The 22,539-nt window shown below is 44.7% G+C and overlaps 1 protein-coding gene across 3 annotated transcripts in view; it reads left to right on the top strand.

The window, feature by feature from the left end:
* LOC115200195 (GAS2-like protein 1) overlaps positions 1-22,539 on the top strand; it is a 48,954-nt gene that overhangs the window by 11,727 nt on the left and 14,688 nt on the right. The gene's annotated exons all lie outside the window — the stretch shown is intronic.

Raw genomic sequence — 22,539 nt, 5'->3', positions numbered from 1 at the left:
TGTTCAAGTAACTGACACATCGCAACATCAACTGTTCAGAAGAAACTGGGTGAATCAGGCCTTCATGGTCGAATTTCTGCAAAGAAACCACTACTAAAGGACACCAATAAGAAGAGACTTGCTTGGACAAAGAAACACGAGCAATGGGCATTAGCCCGGTGGGCAATCCAAATTTGAGATTTTTGGTTCCAACTGCCGTGTCTTTGTGAGATGCAGAGTAGGTGAATGGATGATCTCCGCATGTGTGGTTCCCACTGTGAAGCATGGAGGTGTGATGGTGTGGGGGTGCTTTGCTGGTGAAACTATCTGTAATTTATTTAGAATTCAAGGCATACTTAACCAGCATGGCTACCACAACATTCTGCAGTGATATGCCATCCCATCTGGTTTGCGCTTAGTGGGACTATCATTTGTTTTTTAACAGGACAATGACCCAAAACACACGTCCAAGCTGTGTAACGGCTATTTGACCAAGAAGGAGGGTGATGGAGTGCTGCATCAGATGACCTGGCCTCCACAATCACCCGACCTCAACCCAATTGAGACTGTTTGGGATGAGTTGGAAAAGCAGAGTGAAGAAAAAGCAGCCAACAAGTGCTCAGCATATGTGGAACTCCTTCAAGACTGTTGGAAGAGCATTCCATGTGACTACCTCATGAAGCTGGTTGAGAGAATGCAAAGCTGTCATCAAGGCAAAGAGTGGCTACTTTGAAGAATCTCAGATATAAAATATATTTTGATTTGTTTGACACTTTTTTTACTACATGATTCCATATGTTATTTCATGATGTTGATGTCTTCACTATTATTCTACAATGTAGAAGATGGTAAAAATAAAGAAAAACCCTTGAATGAGTAGGTGTGTCCAAACATTTGACTGGTGCTGTATGTACAAAAGTGCCTCTGGAAGCAACGTCAGCACAATAACTGTTTGTTGGGAGCTTCATGACATGAGTTTCCATTGCCAAGCAGCCACACACAAGCCTAAGATCACCATGCGCAATGCCAAGCGTCGGCTGGAGTCATGTAAAGCTCGCCGCCATTGGACTCTGGAGCAGTGGAAAAGCATTCTCTGGAGTGATTATTCACACTTCACCATCTGGCAGTCAGACGGACAAATCAGGTTTTGGCGGATGTCAGGAGAATGCTACCTGCCCGAATGCGTAGTGCCAACTGTCAAGTTTGGTGGACGAAGAATAATGGTCTGGGGCTGTTTTTCATGATCCGGGCTAAGCTCCTTAGTTCCAATGAAGGGGGTGGGGGATGAGGTGGGGCTGACGGACAGCCGGCTGGGACCGGACCAGAGGGAGATGGGGCGAGGCCAACTCTGAGAAACAGAGAGCTGTGAGGAGGAGGAGCTACTGGAGGCTACTAGGGGGAGATTGTAGAGAGAGGACACAACAGACACTTCTAATCCTGGTAACATTGCTAAAGTCCAACACTGTGTAGCACTGTGACCTATTGTAGGCTGTATTTGATGTACCCATGACACGTCTCTCTTTTCCTCCCTCTGTTGGTGGTCAGAGTGTGATTATGATGACTCTGGTGAGTGGGGGTGGCCTTGGGTCCCCCTGTTGTGCATCACCCTCCCCCCCCATATTTTTTGTGCTGACCCTCCCCTTTGTGGTGGAAAAAGTACCCAATTGTCATACTTAAGTAAAAGTGAAGATACACTATATATACAAAGTATGTGGACACTCCTTCCAATTTGTGGATTTGGCTATTTCAGCCACACCGTTGCTGACAGGTGTATAAAATAGAGCACACAGCCATGCAATCTCCATAGACAAATATTGGCAGTGGAATGGCCTTACTGAAGAGCTCAGGATGCCACCTTTCCAACAAGTCAGTTCGTCAAATTTCTGCCCTGCTAGAGCTGCCCCGGTCAACTGTAAGTGCTGTTATTATGAAGTGAAAATGTCTAGGAGCAACAACGGCTCAGCCGCGAAGTGGTAGGCCTCACAAGCTCACAGAACGGGACCGGCAAATGCTGAAGTGCGTAACATGTAAAAATGGTCTGTCCTCGGTTGCAACACTTACTACTGAGTTCCAAACTGCCTCTGGAAGCAATGTCAGCACAGGAACTGTAAGTCGGGAGCTTAATGAAATGGGTTTCCATGGCCAAGCAGGCACGCACAAGCCTAAGATCACCATGCGCAATGACAAATGTCGGCTGGAGTGGTGTAAAGCTTGCCGCCAATGGACTCTGGAGCAGTGGAAATGCGTTTTCTGGGATGATGGGTCACGCTTCAACATCTGATGGTCAGATCTGGGTTTGGCGGATGCCAGGGATACGCTACCTGCCCCAATGCATAGTGCCAACTGTAAAGTTTGGTGGAGGAGGAATATTGGTCTGGGTCTGTTTTTCATGGTTCGGGCTAGGCCCCTTAGTTCCAGTGAGGGGAGATCTTAATGCTACAGCATACAATGACATTCTAGACAGTTTGGGGAAGGCCCTTTCCTGTTTCAGCGTCACTGATAAATAGGCTATGGACATGTTGCATGTATTTGTTTCTATTTTAATGATTGTCGTTTTCGTCTTCATATTATAGCATAGCTGTCCCCATCAGGAATAATGGGACCTATGTCATCCAAAAAGTTCAAATTTGTACTCATCTGTCCATAGAACATTCTTCTAAGAGTCTTGATGATAATCCAGGTGCTTCCAGGTACTTTTTGGCAAACTTGAGTCAACTTTTTGGACGACGTGTCCCATTATGCCTGGCGAAAACGAAATACTGCACAGTAAGAACCTCATACCAACGGTCAAGCATGGTGGTGGTAATGTGATGGTTTGGGGATGCTTTGCTGCCTCAGGACCTGATCGACTTGCCTTATAGAAGGAACCATGAATTCTGCTCTGTATCAGAGAATTCTACTGGAGAATGTCAGGCAATCCGTCTGAGCTGAAGTGCAGAAGGGTCATGCAGCAAGACAATGATCCAAAACGCACAATTAAGTCTACATGAAAATGGATAAAAAGCAACACATTTGAAGTATTGGAATGGCCTAGTCAAAGTCCAAACCTAATCCCAATTGAGATGTTGTGGTAGGACTTGAAACAAGCAGTTCATGCATTTGGTTGGAGTCATTGCAGCTAAAGGTGGCACAACCAATTATTGAGTGTAAGGGGTCAATTTGTTTTTCAAACAGGGGAATTGGGTGTTGCATAACTTTGTTAATTAAATAAATAAAATGAGTATATTTTTGTTGTTGTTTGTAAACTCAGATTCCCTTTATCTAATATTAGGTTTTGGTTGAAGATCGGATAATGTTCAGTATCAAAAATATGCAAAAATAGAGAAAATCACAAAGGGGGCATATCCTTTTTCACGGCACTGTACACGGTGTACCAGTCCCGAGTCGATGTGCAGGGGTACAAGGTAATTGAAGTAGATGATGTATGTGTATATATAGATAGGGATAAAGTGACTAGGCAACAGGATAGACATTTAAAAGTAACAGCAGCGCATTTGATGAGTCAAAAGAGTTAGTGCAAAAAGGGTCAAATCAGATAACCAATAGCTACCCAGGCTAACAATTTAACTAACTATTTAGCAGTCTTATGGCTTGGGGGTAGAAGCTGTTCAGGGTCCTGTTGGTTACAGACTTGGTGCATCGGTACCGCTTGCCGTGCGGTAGCAAAGGGAACAGTCTATGACTTGGGTGGCTGGAGTCTTTGACAATTGTTAGGGTCTTCCTCTGACACCACCTGGTATAGAGGTCCTGGATGGCAGGGAGCTAGGCCCCAGTGATGTGCTGGGCCTCACGCACTCTGTAGCACCTTGCAGTTGGATGCCAAGCAGTTGCCAAACCAAGTGGTGATGCAGCTAGTCAAGATGCTCTCAATGGTGCAGCTTTAGAACTTTTTGAGGATCTGAGGGCCCATGCCAAATCTTTTCAGCCTCCTGAGGGGGAAGAGGTGTTGTCGTGTCCTCTTTACGACTGTGTTGGTGTGTGTGTGGACCATGATAATTCCTTAGTGACGTGGACCATGATAATTCCTTAGTGAGGTGGACACCGAGGAACTTGAAGCTCTCGACCTGCTCCATTACAGCCCTGTCGATATGGATGGATGCGTGCTCGGCCCTCCGTTTCCTGTAGTTCACTATCAGCTCCTTTGTCTTGCTGACGTTGAGGGAGCGGTTGTTGTCCTGGCACCACACTGCCAGGTCTCTGACCTCAGTGTAGACTTTCTCATTGGTTATCAGGCCTAACACTATCGTGTCGTCTGCAAACTTAATGATGGTGTTGGAGTCATGCACGTCCACACAATAGTGGGTGAACTGGGAGTACAGGAGGGGACTAAGCAGGCACCCCTGAATGGCTCCTGTGTTGAGAGTTAGCGTGGGGGATTTGTTGTTGGCTAGCCCATAGTACCTGGGGACGGCCCATCAAGAAGTCCATGATCCAGTTGTAGAGGGAGGTTTTTAATCCCAGGTCCTTAGTTTAGTGATTAGCTTGGAGGGCACTATGGCGTTGACCACAGAGCAGTAATCAATGAACAGCATTCTCACGTAGGTGTTCCTTTTGTCAAGCTGGGAAAGGACAGTGTGGAGTGCAATAGAGATTCCATCTGTGGATCTGTTGGAATGGTATATGAATTGGAGTGGGTCCAGGGTGTCTGGAATGATGATGATGTGAGCCATGACCAGTCTTTCAAAGCATTTTATGGCTTCAGATGTGAGTGCTACAGGGCGATAGTCCATTTAGACAGGTTACGCTGGTGTTCTTGGGCACAGAGACTATGGTGGTCTGCTTGAAACATTTATGTATTACAGACTGAGTCAGGGAGAGGTTGAAAATGTCAGTAAAGACACATGCCAGCTGGTCAGCGCATTCTCTGACTACACGTCCTGGTAATCCGTCTGGCCCTGCGGCCTTGTGAATGTTAACCTGTTTAAAGGTCTTACTCACATCGGCTACGGAGAGCGTGATCACACAGTCGTCCGGAACAGCTGGTGCTCTCATGCATGGTTCAGTATTTAGCTCGTCTGGTAGGCTTGCGTCCCTTTGTAATCCATGATAGTTTGCAAGCCCTGCCACATCCGACGAGCATCAGGGCCGGTGTAGTAGGATTCGATCTTGGTCCTGTATTGACGCTTTGCCTGTTTGATGGTTTGTCTAAGGGCATAGCAGGATTTCTCATAAGCATCCGGATTAGTGTCCCGCTCCTTGAAACTGCAGCTCTATCCTTTAGCTCAGTGCAGATGTTGTCTGTATTCCATGGCTTCTGGTTGGGATATGTATATATGGTCAATGTCGTCAATGTACTTATTAATGAAGCTGGTGACTGATGTGGTAAACTCCTCAATGCCATGGGCTGAATCCCGGAGCATGTTCCAGTCTGTGCTAGCGAAATAGTTCTGTAGCTTAGCAAGCACTTAATTGGACCACTTCCGTATTAAGCGCATTACTGGTACTTCCTGTTTGAGTTTATGCTTGTAAGCAGGAATCCGGAAGATGGAGTTATGGTCATATTTCCCAAGTCGAGGGTGAGGGAGAGCTTTGTATGCATCTCTGTGTGTAAAGGTGATCTAGAGCTTTCACCTCTTGGTGCACAGGTGACATGCTAGTAGAAATGAGGTAAAACGGATTTCAGTTTTCCTGCATTAAGTCACCACTTGTTTGCTTATGGACCTATACAGCATGTTGAGTGCGGTTTTACTGCAAATATCAGTTTCTGGTGGTAAACAGACAGCTACGAAAAATATAGATGAAACGCTCTTGGTAAATAGTATAGAATCATGAGGTATTCTAACTCAGGCGAGCAGAAGCTCAAGATTTGCTTAATATTAGCAATCACGCACCAACTGTTGTTAACAACAGCTCCTCCCCTGAGCTTCCCCGACACTGCGGTTTTGTCCTGCCTGCCGATATATAAAAAAAACGGAGTTATATTTAAGCCACGACTCTGAGAAACAGGATGTTACAGTTTTTCAGATCACGTTGATTGGATAGTCTCGAACGGAGCTCATCCAGTTCGCCAATTGAACGGATGTTAGAGGCTATATATCCACTTTAATACATGCATTAACAGAAATGAATGTAACCAAATGGCAGGGATTGACGGTAAATAGCCTGTTTTTCAAAAGGTAGGCTACCACATGGGCATTCATAAAATTGCATTGCGGGCTAACATAGCCTAGGCTATTCATTCTACTTTGCATGGATAGGAGGATGTCATTTTTTTTTGTCTTGTCTAGGGTGGCATATCGACCAGGACAGTGCCTGATCAGCGTTGATTAGTCTATAAATTAAGAAAAGATTCAGTATCAAATTATACCATGCCAGGTTGGAGAGGATTGGGGCATTGTCCATTTGACAGAACATTAGCCTCAGAGCCATAACAAACTTGTCGACTGCTGTTGAATAATTTATGAATAGTCCAAACTTTTTTTAAATACCTATTTATTTACTAGCAAGCAATGAAAATGTGCATTTGTATAAAAGAAAGTCCACACATTCATTTTTTTTTTACTGAAGTGCCTTAGCCTATAGCGCTCTACACCCCTGCACATCTATCTGGCAGATTAGCTGTTCCTGCATCAAAGAACACTTTGAAGAGGAGATGTAGAATGTTTAATAGACAGATTAAGTTAGCTAAACAATTTCTTATAATCATTAGTAAACACTCCCACTATTAGGTAAATTTAATCTACATGAAAATAAAGTTAATACAATAAAAATCCTAAAATGAATGTAGGCCTATTTAAACGGTTTTGACACTTATTTTATTTTCATAACTGTCAGTTACACAGTTATTCAATTACCGTCACAGGCCTACCTGCAGTGTGTTGTTCTCTCAGCTGTGGGCTTGGAAAGCACTTTGGCCCTGGAGTTATTGGCCAACATAGAACTCTAATACAGGCTCATATACAATAACACATACATAAAACATACTTGGCCACTAATGCACTTACACAGCCATTAAAACGGTCCCCGCGTAAATCAAATTAGCATAATAAAAAAATGACCGTCAAAATCTGAATATAGAAATCTGTTTTTTGCATAGGCTGCGTCTCAATCCGATGTCAGCCTTCCACATCTGCGGTGGAAGGTGGCAGAGCTACATCGATGTTTGTCAGACCAGGAGACATCCTGAAAATTGGTTTTCTCATGAAAACATTGGTAGCTTCTCAACGGTTTAGCCTACAAACTAATATGACCCCTGTATGGAAACATCACCAACATGATGGTGTTTTCCGTTTTGCTCTACGACCCCCACAAGCGTCACGGGACTGAAGTCGGTACAGCCGATCTGCCAACTTCTGTCTGCAGCGTCCAAACAGTTTGGGCTACACACTAATATGAGCCACCATCGATAGTAAGCTACATGTCGTTTTATTTGTTCTCGGACACCCACAAGACTCATCTGAAGGTAGCCCGGTACCAGTAAAACAAATATGAGAGTATATATAGAAGTAGTTTAGTGCCCTTAGACCTTAGGGGTGCACATTCACTTACTACATTCAGGTTTTACACACACATACCGACACATACATTTTGCTGGCCAGCATGCACCCTCAAGGACAATAATGGCAGACGCTGGGAGCTCTGCCTGTGTTTTAAAAGGATGCCTTTGTGCTTCTTTCTCCCTCTCTCTCTCTCTCTCTCTCTCTCTCTCTCTCTCTCTCTCTCTCTCTCTCTCTCTCTCTCTCTCTCTCTCGTTGTTTCTGCAAAATTGTTTGTCTCTACTCCTCACCCTCAGGCTTCAACACTCGGCCTCTGGTTTATTTCATAAACACACAATTACCCCCCACAGCCCCCATCCCCCAACTTCTTCCCTTGGAGACGATAAGGCAACAAACAGTATGCTTTGTTGGTGGCAGGGGAGAGGAGAAGGGAAGAGACTTCCAGTGATGCCAACGCTGTAATCTATGGCGGTCATCTCACACTGAGATGGTCTGATGGGCCCTGATGGTCTGGGAGTAGACACAGGAAGAGGAGCAGGCACTGGGGGGGAGGGGGCTGCTGTATAACCACTTATGGTACAGTTCATGCATTCAGAAAACCGGGAGAAACACAACAACAGATAGTATGCCTGGAGTGTCTTTACTGTACACTCTGCTACACCCGACTAATGAATTTTACACACAGGGAAAGATAGAGGGAGGGTGAGAAAGAGGAAAAGTAGGTCATCATGGCTTGCAGTGTGTCAGGCTCATGGGCTTTGCTGGGAGAGCATGTCTCTGTTTCTGTTTGCAGCGTCACACACACACACACACTTCTTGGGATACTTTTCTACATGAGATCAGTGTGCAGACTGACTGGGCCCGAAGTGTTTTATCATTTTATGGTGATTTATTCGTTCAGCTGACTCTAATACAGAACAGACCTCTGTCTCTTCTGCTCTCCATCATGTGACAGGACACAGACCAAAGGGCTGACTTCACTGATTGGTGTTGGTTATATGTCAATATTGCAGTGTTTAGATACATTTACAGTTGAAACTGTGTACTTGTGCACGTGCTTAACATTCATGTGTGTTTTTGTTTGGGTGAGTAGTCTTGTTTTGATGCACCTCCCCCAGCTGAGCCTTGCCTGGAGTCTCAGGTGTAGACTGTCAGAATCACCAATCACTTTCTATTGCCAGTCACTCGTATAACATTGGCTGACAACAGACAACAGTCTAGTCTGATGACAAAATAATAAAGCACTGTTCCATAGTAAGCTATGGACTGAGATTAGAGTGGTCTGGCTCCTCGATGGTGATCAGAACAACTAACCAGTTCAAGCATCCCTCCTTTATTTGATTTTGAACTGGAAATTACTCCAACCCTGTTTCTGAAATGGTCAGTTTCTCCTAAAGTCAGATACACATTCCTATTTCTGCACAAGGAATAAACAAGGAATAAACATTTTTCTGTTTGAATTGTAAAGTATCCAGTTACATACAGTAATACTAGGTCTGTCACTGTGTCCTCTGCATGGCAATGTGATGTGTTAAGATGGAGGCAGTGCAGTGTTGTTATGACACCTGGTTTCAACCCCTCCCCCAGACACTTGTTTTTTATTTTGTCACACAGCGCTAAGCAGAAGGGCTGGCATGTGGTCAAAAGATAGGTTTTTTCGGGAAACCTATCTTGAAATTCTAGGTAGGTCGTCCCCCTTAATTAAGCAACGTTACTAATACAATTCACCTTACTAAAATACAGAGCTGTTTATTGTTGTGAATGATCGCTTTTATAAAGGTTGCAGCATCGACCAAGAAGCTAAATAAAGAAAATTATAATTGTACACTTCATTTCTAAGTAACCGCGTTGCCATTCTTTCCATAGTCCTTAACTAAATGTTCTTGGTTTTAGTTGACATTTTTAGTCCCTGTTCTCACCATCCTCAGCTGGTCTAGTCTGTTGGTGTAGCATACAGTAGGGAATAGTGTTCTTACAAGTACCCACATCAAATCAAACTTTGTCACATGCGCCGAGTACAACAAGTGTACACTTTACCGTGAAATGCTTACTTACAAGCCCTTAACCAACAGTGCAATTCAAGAAGAAGAAAATATTTACCAAGTTGACTAAAATAAAAAGTAATAATAAAAGTAACACAATAAGAATAAGAATAACAAGGCTATATACAGGGGGCATCGGTACCGAGTCAGTGTGTGGGGGTACATGCTAGTTGAGGCAATCTGCACATGTAGGTGGGGGTGAAGTGACTAGATAATAAACGAACAGCGAGTAGCAGCAGTGTACAAAAGGGGGGGAGGTCAATGTAAATTGTCCGGTGGCAATTTTATGAATTGTTCAGCAGTCTTATGGCTTGGTGGTAGAAGCTGTTGAGGAGCCTTTTGGTGTACATGATCACTCCAACAGTGCTGCTTCCCCCCGGGTATTGGTTCAACAGCACACTTTCGTCACCGTAAACACAAACATTTGGTTAGTCCTTTCTATTTAGATGAGCACATTTTTTCTTAACCTGTCCAGCATAATTTAGGCTCAATTGGAGAAAAATGGCTGGCTGAGAAGGCCAATTAAATGTACTTTGATTGCACTCACAACTGTTTGTCTTTTGAGAAAAGTGGATTGCATAAGAAGTTCTGGTTTCTGTGTCCAGTGTTTTTAGTCCAGAGTTACGTGAGAGGCTAAAAGAGTAATCCTCCCTGAAGTTCCAAATATGCTCCTCCCTGCCAAGAACCCCCTGTGGCCTAGATTCAACTCGAAGAAGATTCCATTACTCATCTGATTGTATGGTTTGTGTTGGGACGTGTCCAGTCATTTCTAGAGACCCCCAGCAGGAAGCAGATTAACACAATGTCCCTCCTGTTCTTCTTTTTTATGCCATTTATTACAGAGCTGCTCATTATGTTAAATAATCTATTCACTCTCCCATTTCCACAAGGATTTTATCTTTCTGGGCCAGAAATCAAACCCTGAAAATGCCTGAAACATAAAATCCCATGGTGTAAGGTGTTACATCACTCAGTTGGATTGTTGTTGAGGCTGGGACACAGTCATCACAGTCATCCCTTTATTGAACATAAAAACAAGCAAAAGCAGATTAGCACGTCTGTGGTCAATCACAATGTACCAAACTACTGCAAAGCTTTGTGGCTAAAGGAACAATCAATTACTCTTATTTAAAAACTCAGCTAGACAGTCATTAACTGTCAAAGTTTCTTTCACATGCCAATAACTGCTACATTCCAAACTGTTGAAAATATTACCCGAAGAGTGAACTTTGACATACACAAATCACTCTCTCACCCCCACTCCCATTTCCTCTGTGTCCCAATTACGTATGTCTATGGTGTGTCTCTGGGGGTTAGACGAGCCTCACCCCTCACCTTATCTCCTCCATGGCCTACCTTGCGCTTTCCTCCGTCCCTATGTAGGACAGGAAGGAAGGCAATAAAGAGTCGATTACCTCAATCTCTGTTGGAGGCGGAGTATAAGAAACCACAGATATGGTGTGTGGACTCAATTATCAAAGGGGGGGAAATATATCCTGCAAATACTCCCTGTTCGAAGGCAAACCAGGGAACACTAATTAATCTGAATTTCACAACACTTTCTCTAGTTGTTCATGACTGAACAAAGCAGATTGTTGTGTTTACGTAACATCCCTCCAGATAATGAACATTCTCCAGCTTGAGATGATTACAGAATTCCTTCATAGTATAGGGGTGTACTGTGGGGCTGTCTGATTCTTGCTGCAGATGTAGGGCATTGGTTTTCTCTCTTTCTCTCTCTCTCTTTCCATAATTCATCTCCATAATTCATCCACTAGCTGTCACACATCACTCCAGTTCCATTTCCACAAGCTTCCTGTGTGACCTTGTGTCCCCCAGCACTGTTCAATATCTTAAACTTTTGTGTGTGTACAGTGTGTGTTTTAGTGAATCTTTGAGCTTGTTGTGTTGTACAAGGTTCGTTTTTGATTTTGCTGAAACACAGCTGTCACAGAAATGCATATTAAATTATGTTAACTAATATTTAACCAAAAAAGCTCAATGGTGTCATTGATTGAGTTAACAAGTACAGTGAGGAATGTCTTAGACCATGTGTCTTTGAATGATCTTTTTGTAACAGGGTTGTTATGTTCACTGTATATTTACAAATCTCAACTCACTAACCTCTTCTCCTTCTCTGAAGGCAAACAAGCCCAAAGGGGTTATGGGAGGTGTTGTCTGGTGCAGTAAGGAGAGACAGTTGAAAGGCTGTACAAAATAAATAAAAAATAAAAAACTGTAAGGCTGTGTGTAACCTGGTTGATATTTCTATTAACTCACTGGATGGGGGTTTTCCAAAGAGGGCTTGTCTACCTAGTGAAAAACGACTTAGAGAAAGAAAGAGGGACTCGGTGAGAGACTGAGGACGAATGATAGAATGAGATGAAGAGGGACTGATAGACTGGCAAATGGAGAAGGAGAGTGGGAGAACGAAAACTGGAAAGAGACTACAGTAGAGAGAGCGGGAAGACTGGGAGACTAATGATAATGATTTAGCATGTATTTCTTTGGAGGCAGGTGAGATGTGTAGACTTAGCACTGATTCCACCATCACTTTAATTAGTATGAGGAATAAAGATAGCTATTTTAGGAAGAAAAAAAATCTCCCAAATCTCCTGAATAAACCATAATCTGGAAAATGAGCCATTCACCACTTTCAGCACTGAGCACAGCCCCACCGGTGGCCAGTTATAACCTGCAACCAATGTTCCCTCTAATGTTTTTTGGCACTGAGCAAATTTCAGGTCTGCTGAGCGCAAACTTGAACATTGTGAAAATTCTGTGTAACTTCCAGCATGCGTTTACTGTCTACAGTTAGTTTTAACCTCTCTTGGGTAGGGGGCAGTATTTTGATGTCTGGCTGAAAAGCATGCCCGTAGTAAACTGCCTGCTACTCAGGCCCAGAAGGTAGGATATGCATATCATTAGTAGATTTGGATAGAAAACACTCTGAAGTTTCTAACACTGTTTGAATGATGTCTGTGAGTATAACAGAACTAATATGGCAGGCAAAAACCTGAGAAAAAATCCAACCAGGAAGTGTGGAAATCTGAGGTTTGTAGTTTTTCAAGTGATTTCCTATCTAATACACAGTGTCTGTGGGGTCATTTTGCACTTCCCAAGGCTTCCACTAGATGTCAACAGTCTTTAGAACGTTGTTTCATGCTTCTACTGTGAATGGGGGGAGAATAAGAGCATATGGAGTCAGATGACTGAGAAAATGACATGAGCTCAATCTCGCGCGCTCCCGTGAGAGTTAGCTGTGTTCCTTTTCATTTCTGAAGACAAAGGAATCGTCCGGTTGGAATATTATGGAAGATTTATGATAAAAACATCCTAAAGATTGATTCTGTACATCGTTTGACATGTTTCTACGAACTGTAATATAACTTTTTTTTTAAACTTTTCATCTGAACTTACTGCGCGAGCACAGTGCATTTGGATTACTCCACTGAACGCGGGAACAAAATGGAGGTATTTGGACATAAAGATGAACTTTATCGAACAAAACAAACATTTTATTCTGGAACTGGGATTCCTGGGAGTGCATTCCGATGAAGATCATCAAAGGTAAGTGAATATTTATAATGTTATTTGTGACTGTTGACTCCAAAATGGCGGGTGTCTGTATGGCTTGTTTTGATGTCTGAGCGCTGTACTCAGATTATTGCAAAATTTGCTTTCGCCGTAAAGCTTTTTTGAAATTTGACACAGCGGTTGCATTAAGGAGGAGTGTATCTATAATTCTTTGAGTAACAGTTGAATATTTTATCAACGTTTATGATGAGTATTTCTGTAAATTGATGTGCTCATTCACCGGAAGTTTTGGGAGGCAATACATTTCTGAACATTACACGCCAATGTAAAACATTTTTTTTTATATATAAATATATATTAGTGATTAATTTTAGCTGTATTTCTGGTTTTTGTGACGCCTCTCCTTGATTGGAAAATGGCTGTGTGGTTTTTCTTGTCTCGGCGCTGTCCTAACATAATCTAATGTTATGCTTTCATCGTAAAGCCTTTTTGAAATCGGACAGTGTGGTTGGATTAACAAGAATTGTATCTTTAAAATGGGATATAATAGTTGTGTTTGAGAAATTTGAATTATGAGATTTTTGTTGTTTTGAATTTGGCGCCCTGTTATTTCACTGGCTATTGGCGAGTGTGTCCCGCAGGTGGGACGCTAGCGTCCCACATACCCCAGAGAGGTTTTAACAATGGCCAAGTAGGCTACTGTGGCTATTTGACCATAATGTAGGCCTGCCAGGGTGGCCTACCATAAAAAAACAATGGAGAAAATGCATCCCGTAACATTTTAACATGGAAATAGAACAGCTATCATTCAGCCTACAGTAGCAGCTAATGTGTGGTGTTCATTATAGGCCTGCATTCCATGAGACTTTTGAAAAAAAACATGCAGGGCTTGACATGACTGTTTATCCATGTCACGGTCGTGATAATGGACAGACCAAGGCGCAGCGTGTGTTGAGTTCCACATCTTTATTTGCAGTGAAAACTTAAACAAAAAAACAATAAACATACAACGACCGTGGTGCTGAATGCACTCACACAAAACAATATCCCACAAATGCAGGTGGGAACAGGGACACCTTAAGTATGATTCCCAATTAGAGACAACGATAATCAGCTGCCTCTAATTGGGAACCATACTCAAACCCAAACCTAGAAATAATCGACTAGAACACCCCCTAGTCACGCCCTGACCTACAACACCATAGAGAACCAAGGGCTCTCTATGGTCAGGGCGTGAAAATCCACTTGTCCTTCAGACAAGACTGAAAGTGACTGAAAATGTTCTTGTGTTGTTTGATGCAAGACACCACTTTACAAAATAAAATGCATTATTATTCCATTATTATAGAGAATCATACAAATTATGCTACCCTCTGTCTATTGGCTACTTAACTTATTCAAGCCTGTCTCAAAATACAACACTGCCCCTTTAAGACAAAAAAAGCTCTTTACCTGACTAGCTTTTCAAAGGTGTTTAGAAATGTAAAAGTTTTGTGCTCTTGTAGGAATCAATCACTCCTTTACTGCCAACTACAAATTATCTATAACTAGGCTAATAACTCACTAACTAGCAAAAGATATGAACAAAATGTGCAGACGTGGCTACATCCAGCTCTTGCTTTGATCTCAAAACAAGTGCATCTGAAGTTACGAATACCTGTTGAAAGTATGGATTAAATCCCTCATGCTCCGCGCAGGTCGAGTAATAATAGCAACAAAGTCATGCCAGTGATGTGACAGCGTGTGAGAACGTCCCCTGCGGTTTATATAAAATCGTAAGTTAGACCACCCTCCTGTCTCTGAGAATCTTATCGCCCAGAAGGTTCCGAGTGACAGGAAAGTACTGACGCTCATCCAGTTATTCGTAGAACCATAGTTACAGTTGTAACTTCCATTATACTTCATACCTTTCAGACCGTCAGTACGGTTGAAAGTATGGATGACTCATACCAACAAGGTCATGAGGAATAGCACTACTAACCTCTGATTAAACAGTGCCACTGGAAAAATGGCAGAGCCCATGGTGTGTCAGGATGCGACGTTATCCTTGTAAAATCTTGAGAACATGCGGGGCGACGACCAGGTAGCAGCTGCGCATATCTCGTTCTAACTTCCTGTTGTGCTCCGAGGCTTGCATATAGCGTTTGAGGGAATGGACTGGACACAGGAGATTTTCTCGCTCTTCCTCCGTATTCTGGAAAGGAGGGGGGCAGTAGGCCGCCAGTTCGATGGCTTGATTGATGTGAAGGGGTGATGAAATCTTAGGCAAAAAGGCTGGATTGGGCCATAAAGTCACGTCTAGGTTGTCTGCCTTCCATCGTAGTCAGACAGGGCTCATAGAGAGCACGTGGAGCTCACTCACACGTTTCGTAGCTAAGAGGAAAGCCGTTTTCAGAGAGAACCATTTTATGTCCGGCTCCTCCGTATGCTCGAAAGGAGGTTTTGTCAAAGCCTCCAATACTAGACGGCCCTAGGGGGATGCAGCCGGCGGACAACTTGTAAGAATTGTCAGATGAGCGAGTGGGCCCCTGACAATTTTCCAACGATGCGTAAATGGTTAGCCAATATGGCTGAGGCGTACACCTTCAAGGTAGAGGCAGAGCGACCGGAGTCCAATAGTTTCTGAAGGATGCTCAGTATAACAGGTACAAAGCAGGACACCGGTTCCTCTGCCCTGGTAGAGCACCATTCGGGAAACAGCTTCCAGCGACCAGCATTCATCATCATGGTCGATGAGGCTCTGGCGTTATGTAATGTCTCAATAATAGCAGGATCGCTCTTCTGAGGCCACACCTATAGCTGTAGTTAGTCTGGGCTGGGATGCCATATCCTGCCGTACAACTGTGAGAGCAGATCCTGTCTGTTAGGGAGCTGCCATGGCTCTCCCTCCAAAAGGAGGGTTGGAAACAAGGGTCTCGCTGGCCATCTTGGGGCTACAAGCAGCAGTCTGTGCTGAGCCTGAGAGACCCTTTGCAGCGTTGCTAAGATCAGGGGGGTCGGAGGGAAAGCATACAGTAAGCCCTCTGGCCATGTGTGGGCTAAGGCGTCCATGCCCAGGGGCCTCTTGGACTCTGCCAGAGAGAACCAGTGGGATTTTTGCTCTGAGGCGAACAGGTCCACATGTGCTGTTCCGAACCGCTGCCATATTATCTTCACTACTTGTGGGTGAAGTCTCCATCAAGAGTTGTTGGGCCACCTGTATGGACCGTACAGACCTCGTTCCCCCTTGATGGTTGATGTGGAACACTATCTATGTATTGTCTGATCGTATCAGGGAATGTTTGTGGTTGAAAACCGGCAGAAAGTGATTCAGCACTAGGTAAACTGTCTGAAGTTCTAGTACATTGATGTGCTCTTTCCTCCAGCAGGGGCACCACTCTCCCCGTACAGACCTGTGTTGCCACACTGCTCCCCAGCCTGTTAGTGAAGTGTCGGTCATCACTACTTCCCGCCTAGCCTAGCCATAATTGATCTGAGATGGACACCTGTCTTCCTCCACGGCCGCAGAGTAGAGTAGCACACCCTTGTCACCTGTATTTTGGTGTTTCTGTTCTGCTGGGGGTCCAAACGGAGGTCGTTGAATCACACTTGTAATGGCCTTAAAGACAGCAGACCTAATGGTATCACCGTGGAGGCCACCGCGAGCCGGCCATCAGTTGTTGGAAAGTTTGTACCTTCACCAATGCATTCAACTGGAATTGTTGCAGAAGAAGAATACTGTCAACGTGCAGAGGTGTTATACGTGCCCTCATAGTGCGGGAGTACAGAGCCATGCCAATAAAGGTGACCTTTTGGCTTGGTTTGAAGTTGCTCTTTTCGTTGTTCACGGGAAGACCCAGTGCGGTGACATGGGTCAGTGTCAGCACTGTGCTCTGGGCCGCACACTCGCAAGAGGAGGTGCAGATGAGCCAGTCGCCGATTTAAGGAAGGATCTTGATCCCCTGTAGGTGGAAGGAGCTCAGGGCTGCGCTCACGCATCTTGCAAAGACGCAAGGATCCAGGGAGAGACCAAAGGGTAATACCGCAAACTGGTATGCATGGCCCTGGAAGGTGAACCGTAGAAAACGCCTGTGTTCCGGTAACACAGGAACGTGAAAGTAAGCATCCTTTACATGAACCATTCCCCTACGGCTACTGTCTGGAGAATGTCAACCATCTGCAACATGTGAAAGGGGAGAACTTTTAGGAAAACATTGAACCATTTTAAATCCAGAACTGGATGAAAGCCTCCGTCTTTCTTCGGATCCAGGGAATAGGTTGAGTAAAAGCCATCTTGCTGTTCTGATGCTTTTACTCGTGATTGTGGCCTTCTCCAGAAGAGATGTAATCTCCTGGTTGAGGGTGCAAGCTTTCAGGGGTTCTGTGACTGAAGTCATTCTGATCCATGAGAATGGTGGGGGCCGGCATCGGAACTGCAGCCTGTACCATTGTGAGCGGGTTATCACCACACATGGGTCTGAGGAGTGGGATGCCCAGTAGGTCAGGTGCTGCTGGGTAAATTGGTCAACGGCCAACCCCCGCCATTCAGTTTCTGCCCTCCACGCCTGTTTGTGAGGTTGGGGGGGGGGTGCTGACCACGGCCCCGGCCTTTTGGGTGTTTGGGGGGTGGCTGCATCGCCGTCTGGGGCTGGCGAGCACCTGTGTTAGGCTGGTGGTAGGACCAAGGGCGTGTGTAGGGCAGGGCCGAGTGAGAGCGGCGAGGTTCACGCGTGTCAATCCTCCCTCTGCCACGACTCTTTGATGCCTGGTTTCTGGGCTTTGGGTTCCACAGCGGTGTAGCCTGACTCAGCTGTTTTCTACGTTCGATGAGCCCGCTCAGCCAGGGGGGCGAAGAGCAGTCCAGGGACCACTGGGAGCATTCTCAGCGTCCGTCTGGAGTCATCAGACATTGGGGTTTGGGCGAGCCAGACCTTGCGACCAGTCACAACAAGGGTGGACATCAGTCTGCCTAGCTCTCTGGTAATGAACGCAAACGCTTGAAGAGATGAGTCAGTCAGTTTGCAGAGGTCCAGGTCTGGGTGGTCCGGCTGGAGCATCCTGTTCTGTGCTAGCATGAGCACTGAGAGAGAGTTCCCAATGCGGGTTATACGGGCTGCTGTGTCATAGGCCCGTGACAGTAGCACATCTGAGGTCTGGGGCAGCGGGCATCATCCTTCAGGGCTTCATCTGGGGAGAGCATCGGCTCTGCTATGCATTCATCTACCTTAGGCATATGGTTCAGCCCGTATTGTTTTGCGTCGCGCATGGCAGATATCGTCCCATTGTCCTTGCCATGGTGGGCGAGAGCCTGCGGGTCGGCCTAGCATCTCTGAAGCTCCGTAAGAAAAGCCGGTGAAAGTGGCACACTGAACAGTGTAGCTGCCAGGGCCTTCTTAACCTCTCTGGGGTATGTGGGACACACTCGCCAACAGCCAGTGAAATAACAGGGCGCCAAATTCAAAACAACAAAAATCTCATAATTCAAATTTCTCAAACATACAACAATTATATCCCATTTTAAAGATACACTTCTCGTTAATCCAACCACATTGTCCGATTTCAAAAAGGCTTTACGGCGAAAGCATAACATTAGATTATGTTAGGACAAGAAAAACCACACAGCCATTTTCCAAGCAAGGAGAGGCGTCACAAAAACCAGAAATACAGCTAAAACTAATCATTAACCTTTGATGATCTTCATCAGATGGCACTCATAGGACTTCATGTTACACAATACATGTATGTTTTGCTCGATAAAGTTCATATTTATATATATAAAAAAAATTACATTGGCGTGTAATGTTCAGAAATGTTTTGCCTCCCAAAACTTCCGGTGAATGAGCACATCAATTTACAGAAATACTCATCATAAATGTTGATAAAATATTCAACTGTTTTTCAAAGAATTATAGATACACTCCTCCTTAATGCAACCGCTGTGTCAGATTTCAAAAAAGCTTTACGGCGAAAGCAAATTTTGCAATAATCTGAGTACAGCGCTCAGATATCAAAACAAGCCATACAGATACCCGCCATTTTGGAGTCAACAGAAATGACAAAATTTACATTATAAATATTCACCTACCTTTGATGATCTTCATCAGAATGCACTCCCAGGATAAATGTTTGTTTTGTTCGATAAAGTTCACCTTTATGTCCAAATACCTCAATTTTGTTTTGTCCTGGCTCCCTCACGATGCCAGGACAGCGGAGTCAATCACCACCTTCCGGAGACACCTGAAACCCCACCTCTTTAAGGAATACCTGGGATAGGATAAAGTAATCCTTCTAACCCCCCCCCCCTTAAAAGATTTAGATGCACTATTGTAAAGTGGTTGTTCTACTGTATATTATAGGTGAATGCACCAATTTGTAAGTCGCTCTGGATAAGAGCGTCTGCTAAATGACTTAAATGTAAATGTAAATGTTGTTTGCGCGTTAGGTTCACTATTCCAAATGCAAGGCACACGCTTACTAAGTCCAGACGAAAAGTCAAAAACGTTATACTACAGTTTGTAGAAACATGTCAAACGATGTATAGAATCAATCTTTAGGATGTTTTCATCATAAATCTTCCATAATATTCCAACCAGACGATTCCTTTGTCTTCAAAAAAGAAAAGGAACACAGCTAACGCGTGATTGAGCTCATGTCATTTTCTCAGTCATCTGACTCCATATGCTCTTATTCTCTCCCCATTCACAGTAGAAGCATGAAACAACGCTCATCGAACGTAAAGACTGTTGGCATCTAGTGGAAGCCTTAGGAAGTGCAAAATGACCCCACAGACACTGTATACTGGATAGGCAATCACTTGAAAAACTACAAACCTCAGATTTCCACACTTCCTGGTTGGATTTTTTCTCAGGTTTTGCCTGCCATATGACTTCTGTTATACTCACAGACATCATTCAAACAGTTTTAGAAACTTCAGAGTGTTTTCTATCAAAATCTACTAATGAGATGCATATCTTAGCTTCTGGGACTGAGTAGCAGGCAGTTTACTCAGGGCACCTTCTTCATCCGGACGTCAAAATACTGCCCCCTACCCTAGAGAAGTTAAAGAACGGGTTTGCTGCCGGGGCCGCCTTAAAGAACGGGTTAGCTGCCGGGGCCGCCTTAAAGAACGGGTTAGCTGCAGGGGCAGCCTTAAAGAACGGGTTAGCTGCAGGGGCAGCCTTAAAGAACGGGTTAGCTGCAGGGGCAGCCTTAAAGAACGGGTTAGCTGCAGGGGCCGCCTTAAAGAACGGGTTAGCTGCCGGGGCCTTCTTTAAGAACGGGTTAGCTGCCGGGGCCTTCTTTAAGAACGGGTTAGCTGCCGGGGCCTTCTTTAAGAATGGGTTAGCTGCCGGGGCCTTCTTTAAGAACGGGTTAGTTGCAGGGGCTGTGGCTTGAGGGTCATCAAGCTCTAGCCTAGCAAAGGCCGCACGTAGGACAGCGCGTAGTGAGGCATAGCTTTCTTCTGACTCTGTGTGATCAGAGCCTCGGAAGGACTCCTCTGACCCATCTTTAGCATTCAGACTGAAGGGGTCCACAACACTGGTTGGCACCTCCTTCACCATGTTGGGTGTGTCATCATCCTGGTCACTAAAGTGCCGGTTGGCTGCCTGAGTGGGTAGCAGGTCATCATCACGGCTATCTGAGTCCTCTGTTGCGTCCCCCATGTCTGAAGGAAGTGCTAGAGGGCCCCGACTCAGGGGGCTTGAAGGAACGCAAAAGTGTTTTTAGCTGCTCTATCTCAGAGGATAAGGAATCGACCTTCACGAGTGAAGCTCTTATGTTTTTACAAGGGGGGCGCCATCGGCTTTGTGGGGTTTCCCTCTTTCGGTAGACCTGGGTGGGTCCTGGCAAACAATGTCTGACGCTGGTAAATTATATTTGATAACCAGGCCCTCAACTCTGGCTAGCCACGCTTCCCTCACCTTCACAGGCAGGATGGCGCAGTTAATGCAGGGGTCAGAAAGGGCTTCACGCAGGTGGCCAACACCTAGGCAGGTGGGGCACAGGTCATGACCATCTTCTACTTGTAGTTCAGCTCCACAAGAGGAGAAGTCATGCATGCCCAGCATCATGGTGATGCGGTGTTCTCTCAGCTCAGAATGTGAAGAAAATGTATAAAACAAATAAATATAAAATATTTCTTATGCTAATTACGGATTCATCAAATGAACTAATATACTAGTAACCGGAGACTGTATAGAACAGCTACCACAATACACAGTAAGGGTAGAGAGCTACAATAGTCTGGTGGGAGCTGTACAGCACCCCATAAATGATTTTGGGTGAGCCTAGCTATGACCACAGGGCTGGAGCAGAAGAGATAGCATGCGTTCTGCCTACAACAAAATCTCTTGCGTAGTTTTTGTTTCGGTATGTTGCATTGAAAGTGGCTAGTATTGCGTTGATTCGATCACAATTCCCACAGTAAAGGGAAACGTTGATAGTGTTAACTAACAGGGAAAACTCTAGAAAGTTGACTGAAGTTCAATCTCTTGCTTCTTTCCATGGGCTGATATTTCTTCTGCGCTCTGCGTGGCAGTCCTGGGGAGCTGCGCAGCAGTCTCTGGGCTACTGCACACCCACGCATGCACACAGTTTAGAGGGAACACTGTTTAGAAGGAACATTGCCTGCAACATTGTTACTGCCTCCAGCTAAATATATCCTGTACATGGATGGTAACTGTCTTCAATCGATACCTGGCAGTCTCACATTTCATCTATTTTGATCTAATTCAATCTCTCTTCATCTGATTTATGTTCTTAATGTGATTAATTCCTTGGGAGACTACTGAGAGCCTTTCCCTTGTTTCACTGTGTTTGTGTTTGTACTGTACATGTGCTTTCTCTGCATTGTTGGGACTGTAAGTAGTCTACATCTGTTGTTTACGAAGCATGTGACGAATAACATTTGATTTAATTGATTTGCTGATGTATATACAGTACATATGGAGTACAGGAGTCCCTGTTTCTTTGTCCTTGCTCAGCTCGCCTATTTTTGTCCTCTGTGATGTTGTTTGTCTCTCTTTCTCTCGGTCGACAAGTGTGCACACGCCTTTGTCTGAGAGAGCTGCCAAGAATATCATCAAAGCTGGCCAATCCCAGGCGAGAGAGAGAGCCCACACAACACAGGCCTCTCTCGCCCCACCCTAGAGTTCTGTCTGACTCCAATGTGCTAAATAAGCAACCCCAACTGCACAGTACAGTACCGGAGCGTGTCTCTCTCAACCCAAAACGCATCTGGAACCACAGACTCAAATGAACGTCATCCCTCTGGCTTTAGTTAGGGCCTCACCTTATTGCTGCAGTCCGGAGGTCTTCACAGCAGTGTGTGTGTGTTTGTGTGTGTTTGTGCGTGTGCGTGCTGTAATGTTTATTTGTGTGCCTTTTATGACTTTTTGCACCGCAGCAATGAGCTGGACTAAGCGTTCCAGGCAGATGAGGAAATATTTGGTGAGGCAGGGAGAGATGGGCCCTCCATTACACAGGTACTCAGAGGGACCTCTGCTCTGCACAGACAGCCAGGGCTAGCCATGTCTCACCCTGATGTAATATAATCACTGTACTGT

The sequence above is a fragment of the Salmo trutta genome, chromosome 9 (genome assembly GCF_901001165.1).
Source record: "Salmo trutta chromosome 9, fSalTru1.1, whole genome shotgun sequence".
Classification (NCBI taxonomy): Eukaryota; Metazoa; Chordata; class Actinopteri; order Salmoniformes; family Salmonidae; genus Salmo; species Salmo trutta.
This window is presented reverse-complemented; position numbering and strand designations above follow the sequence as displayed.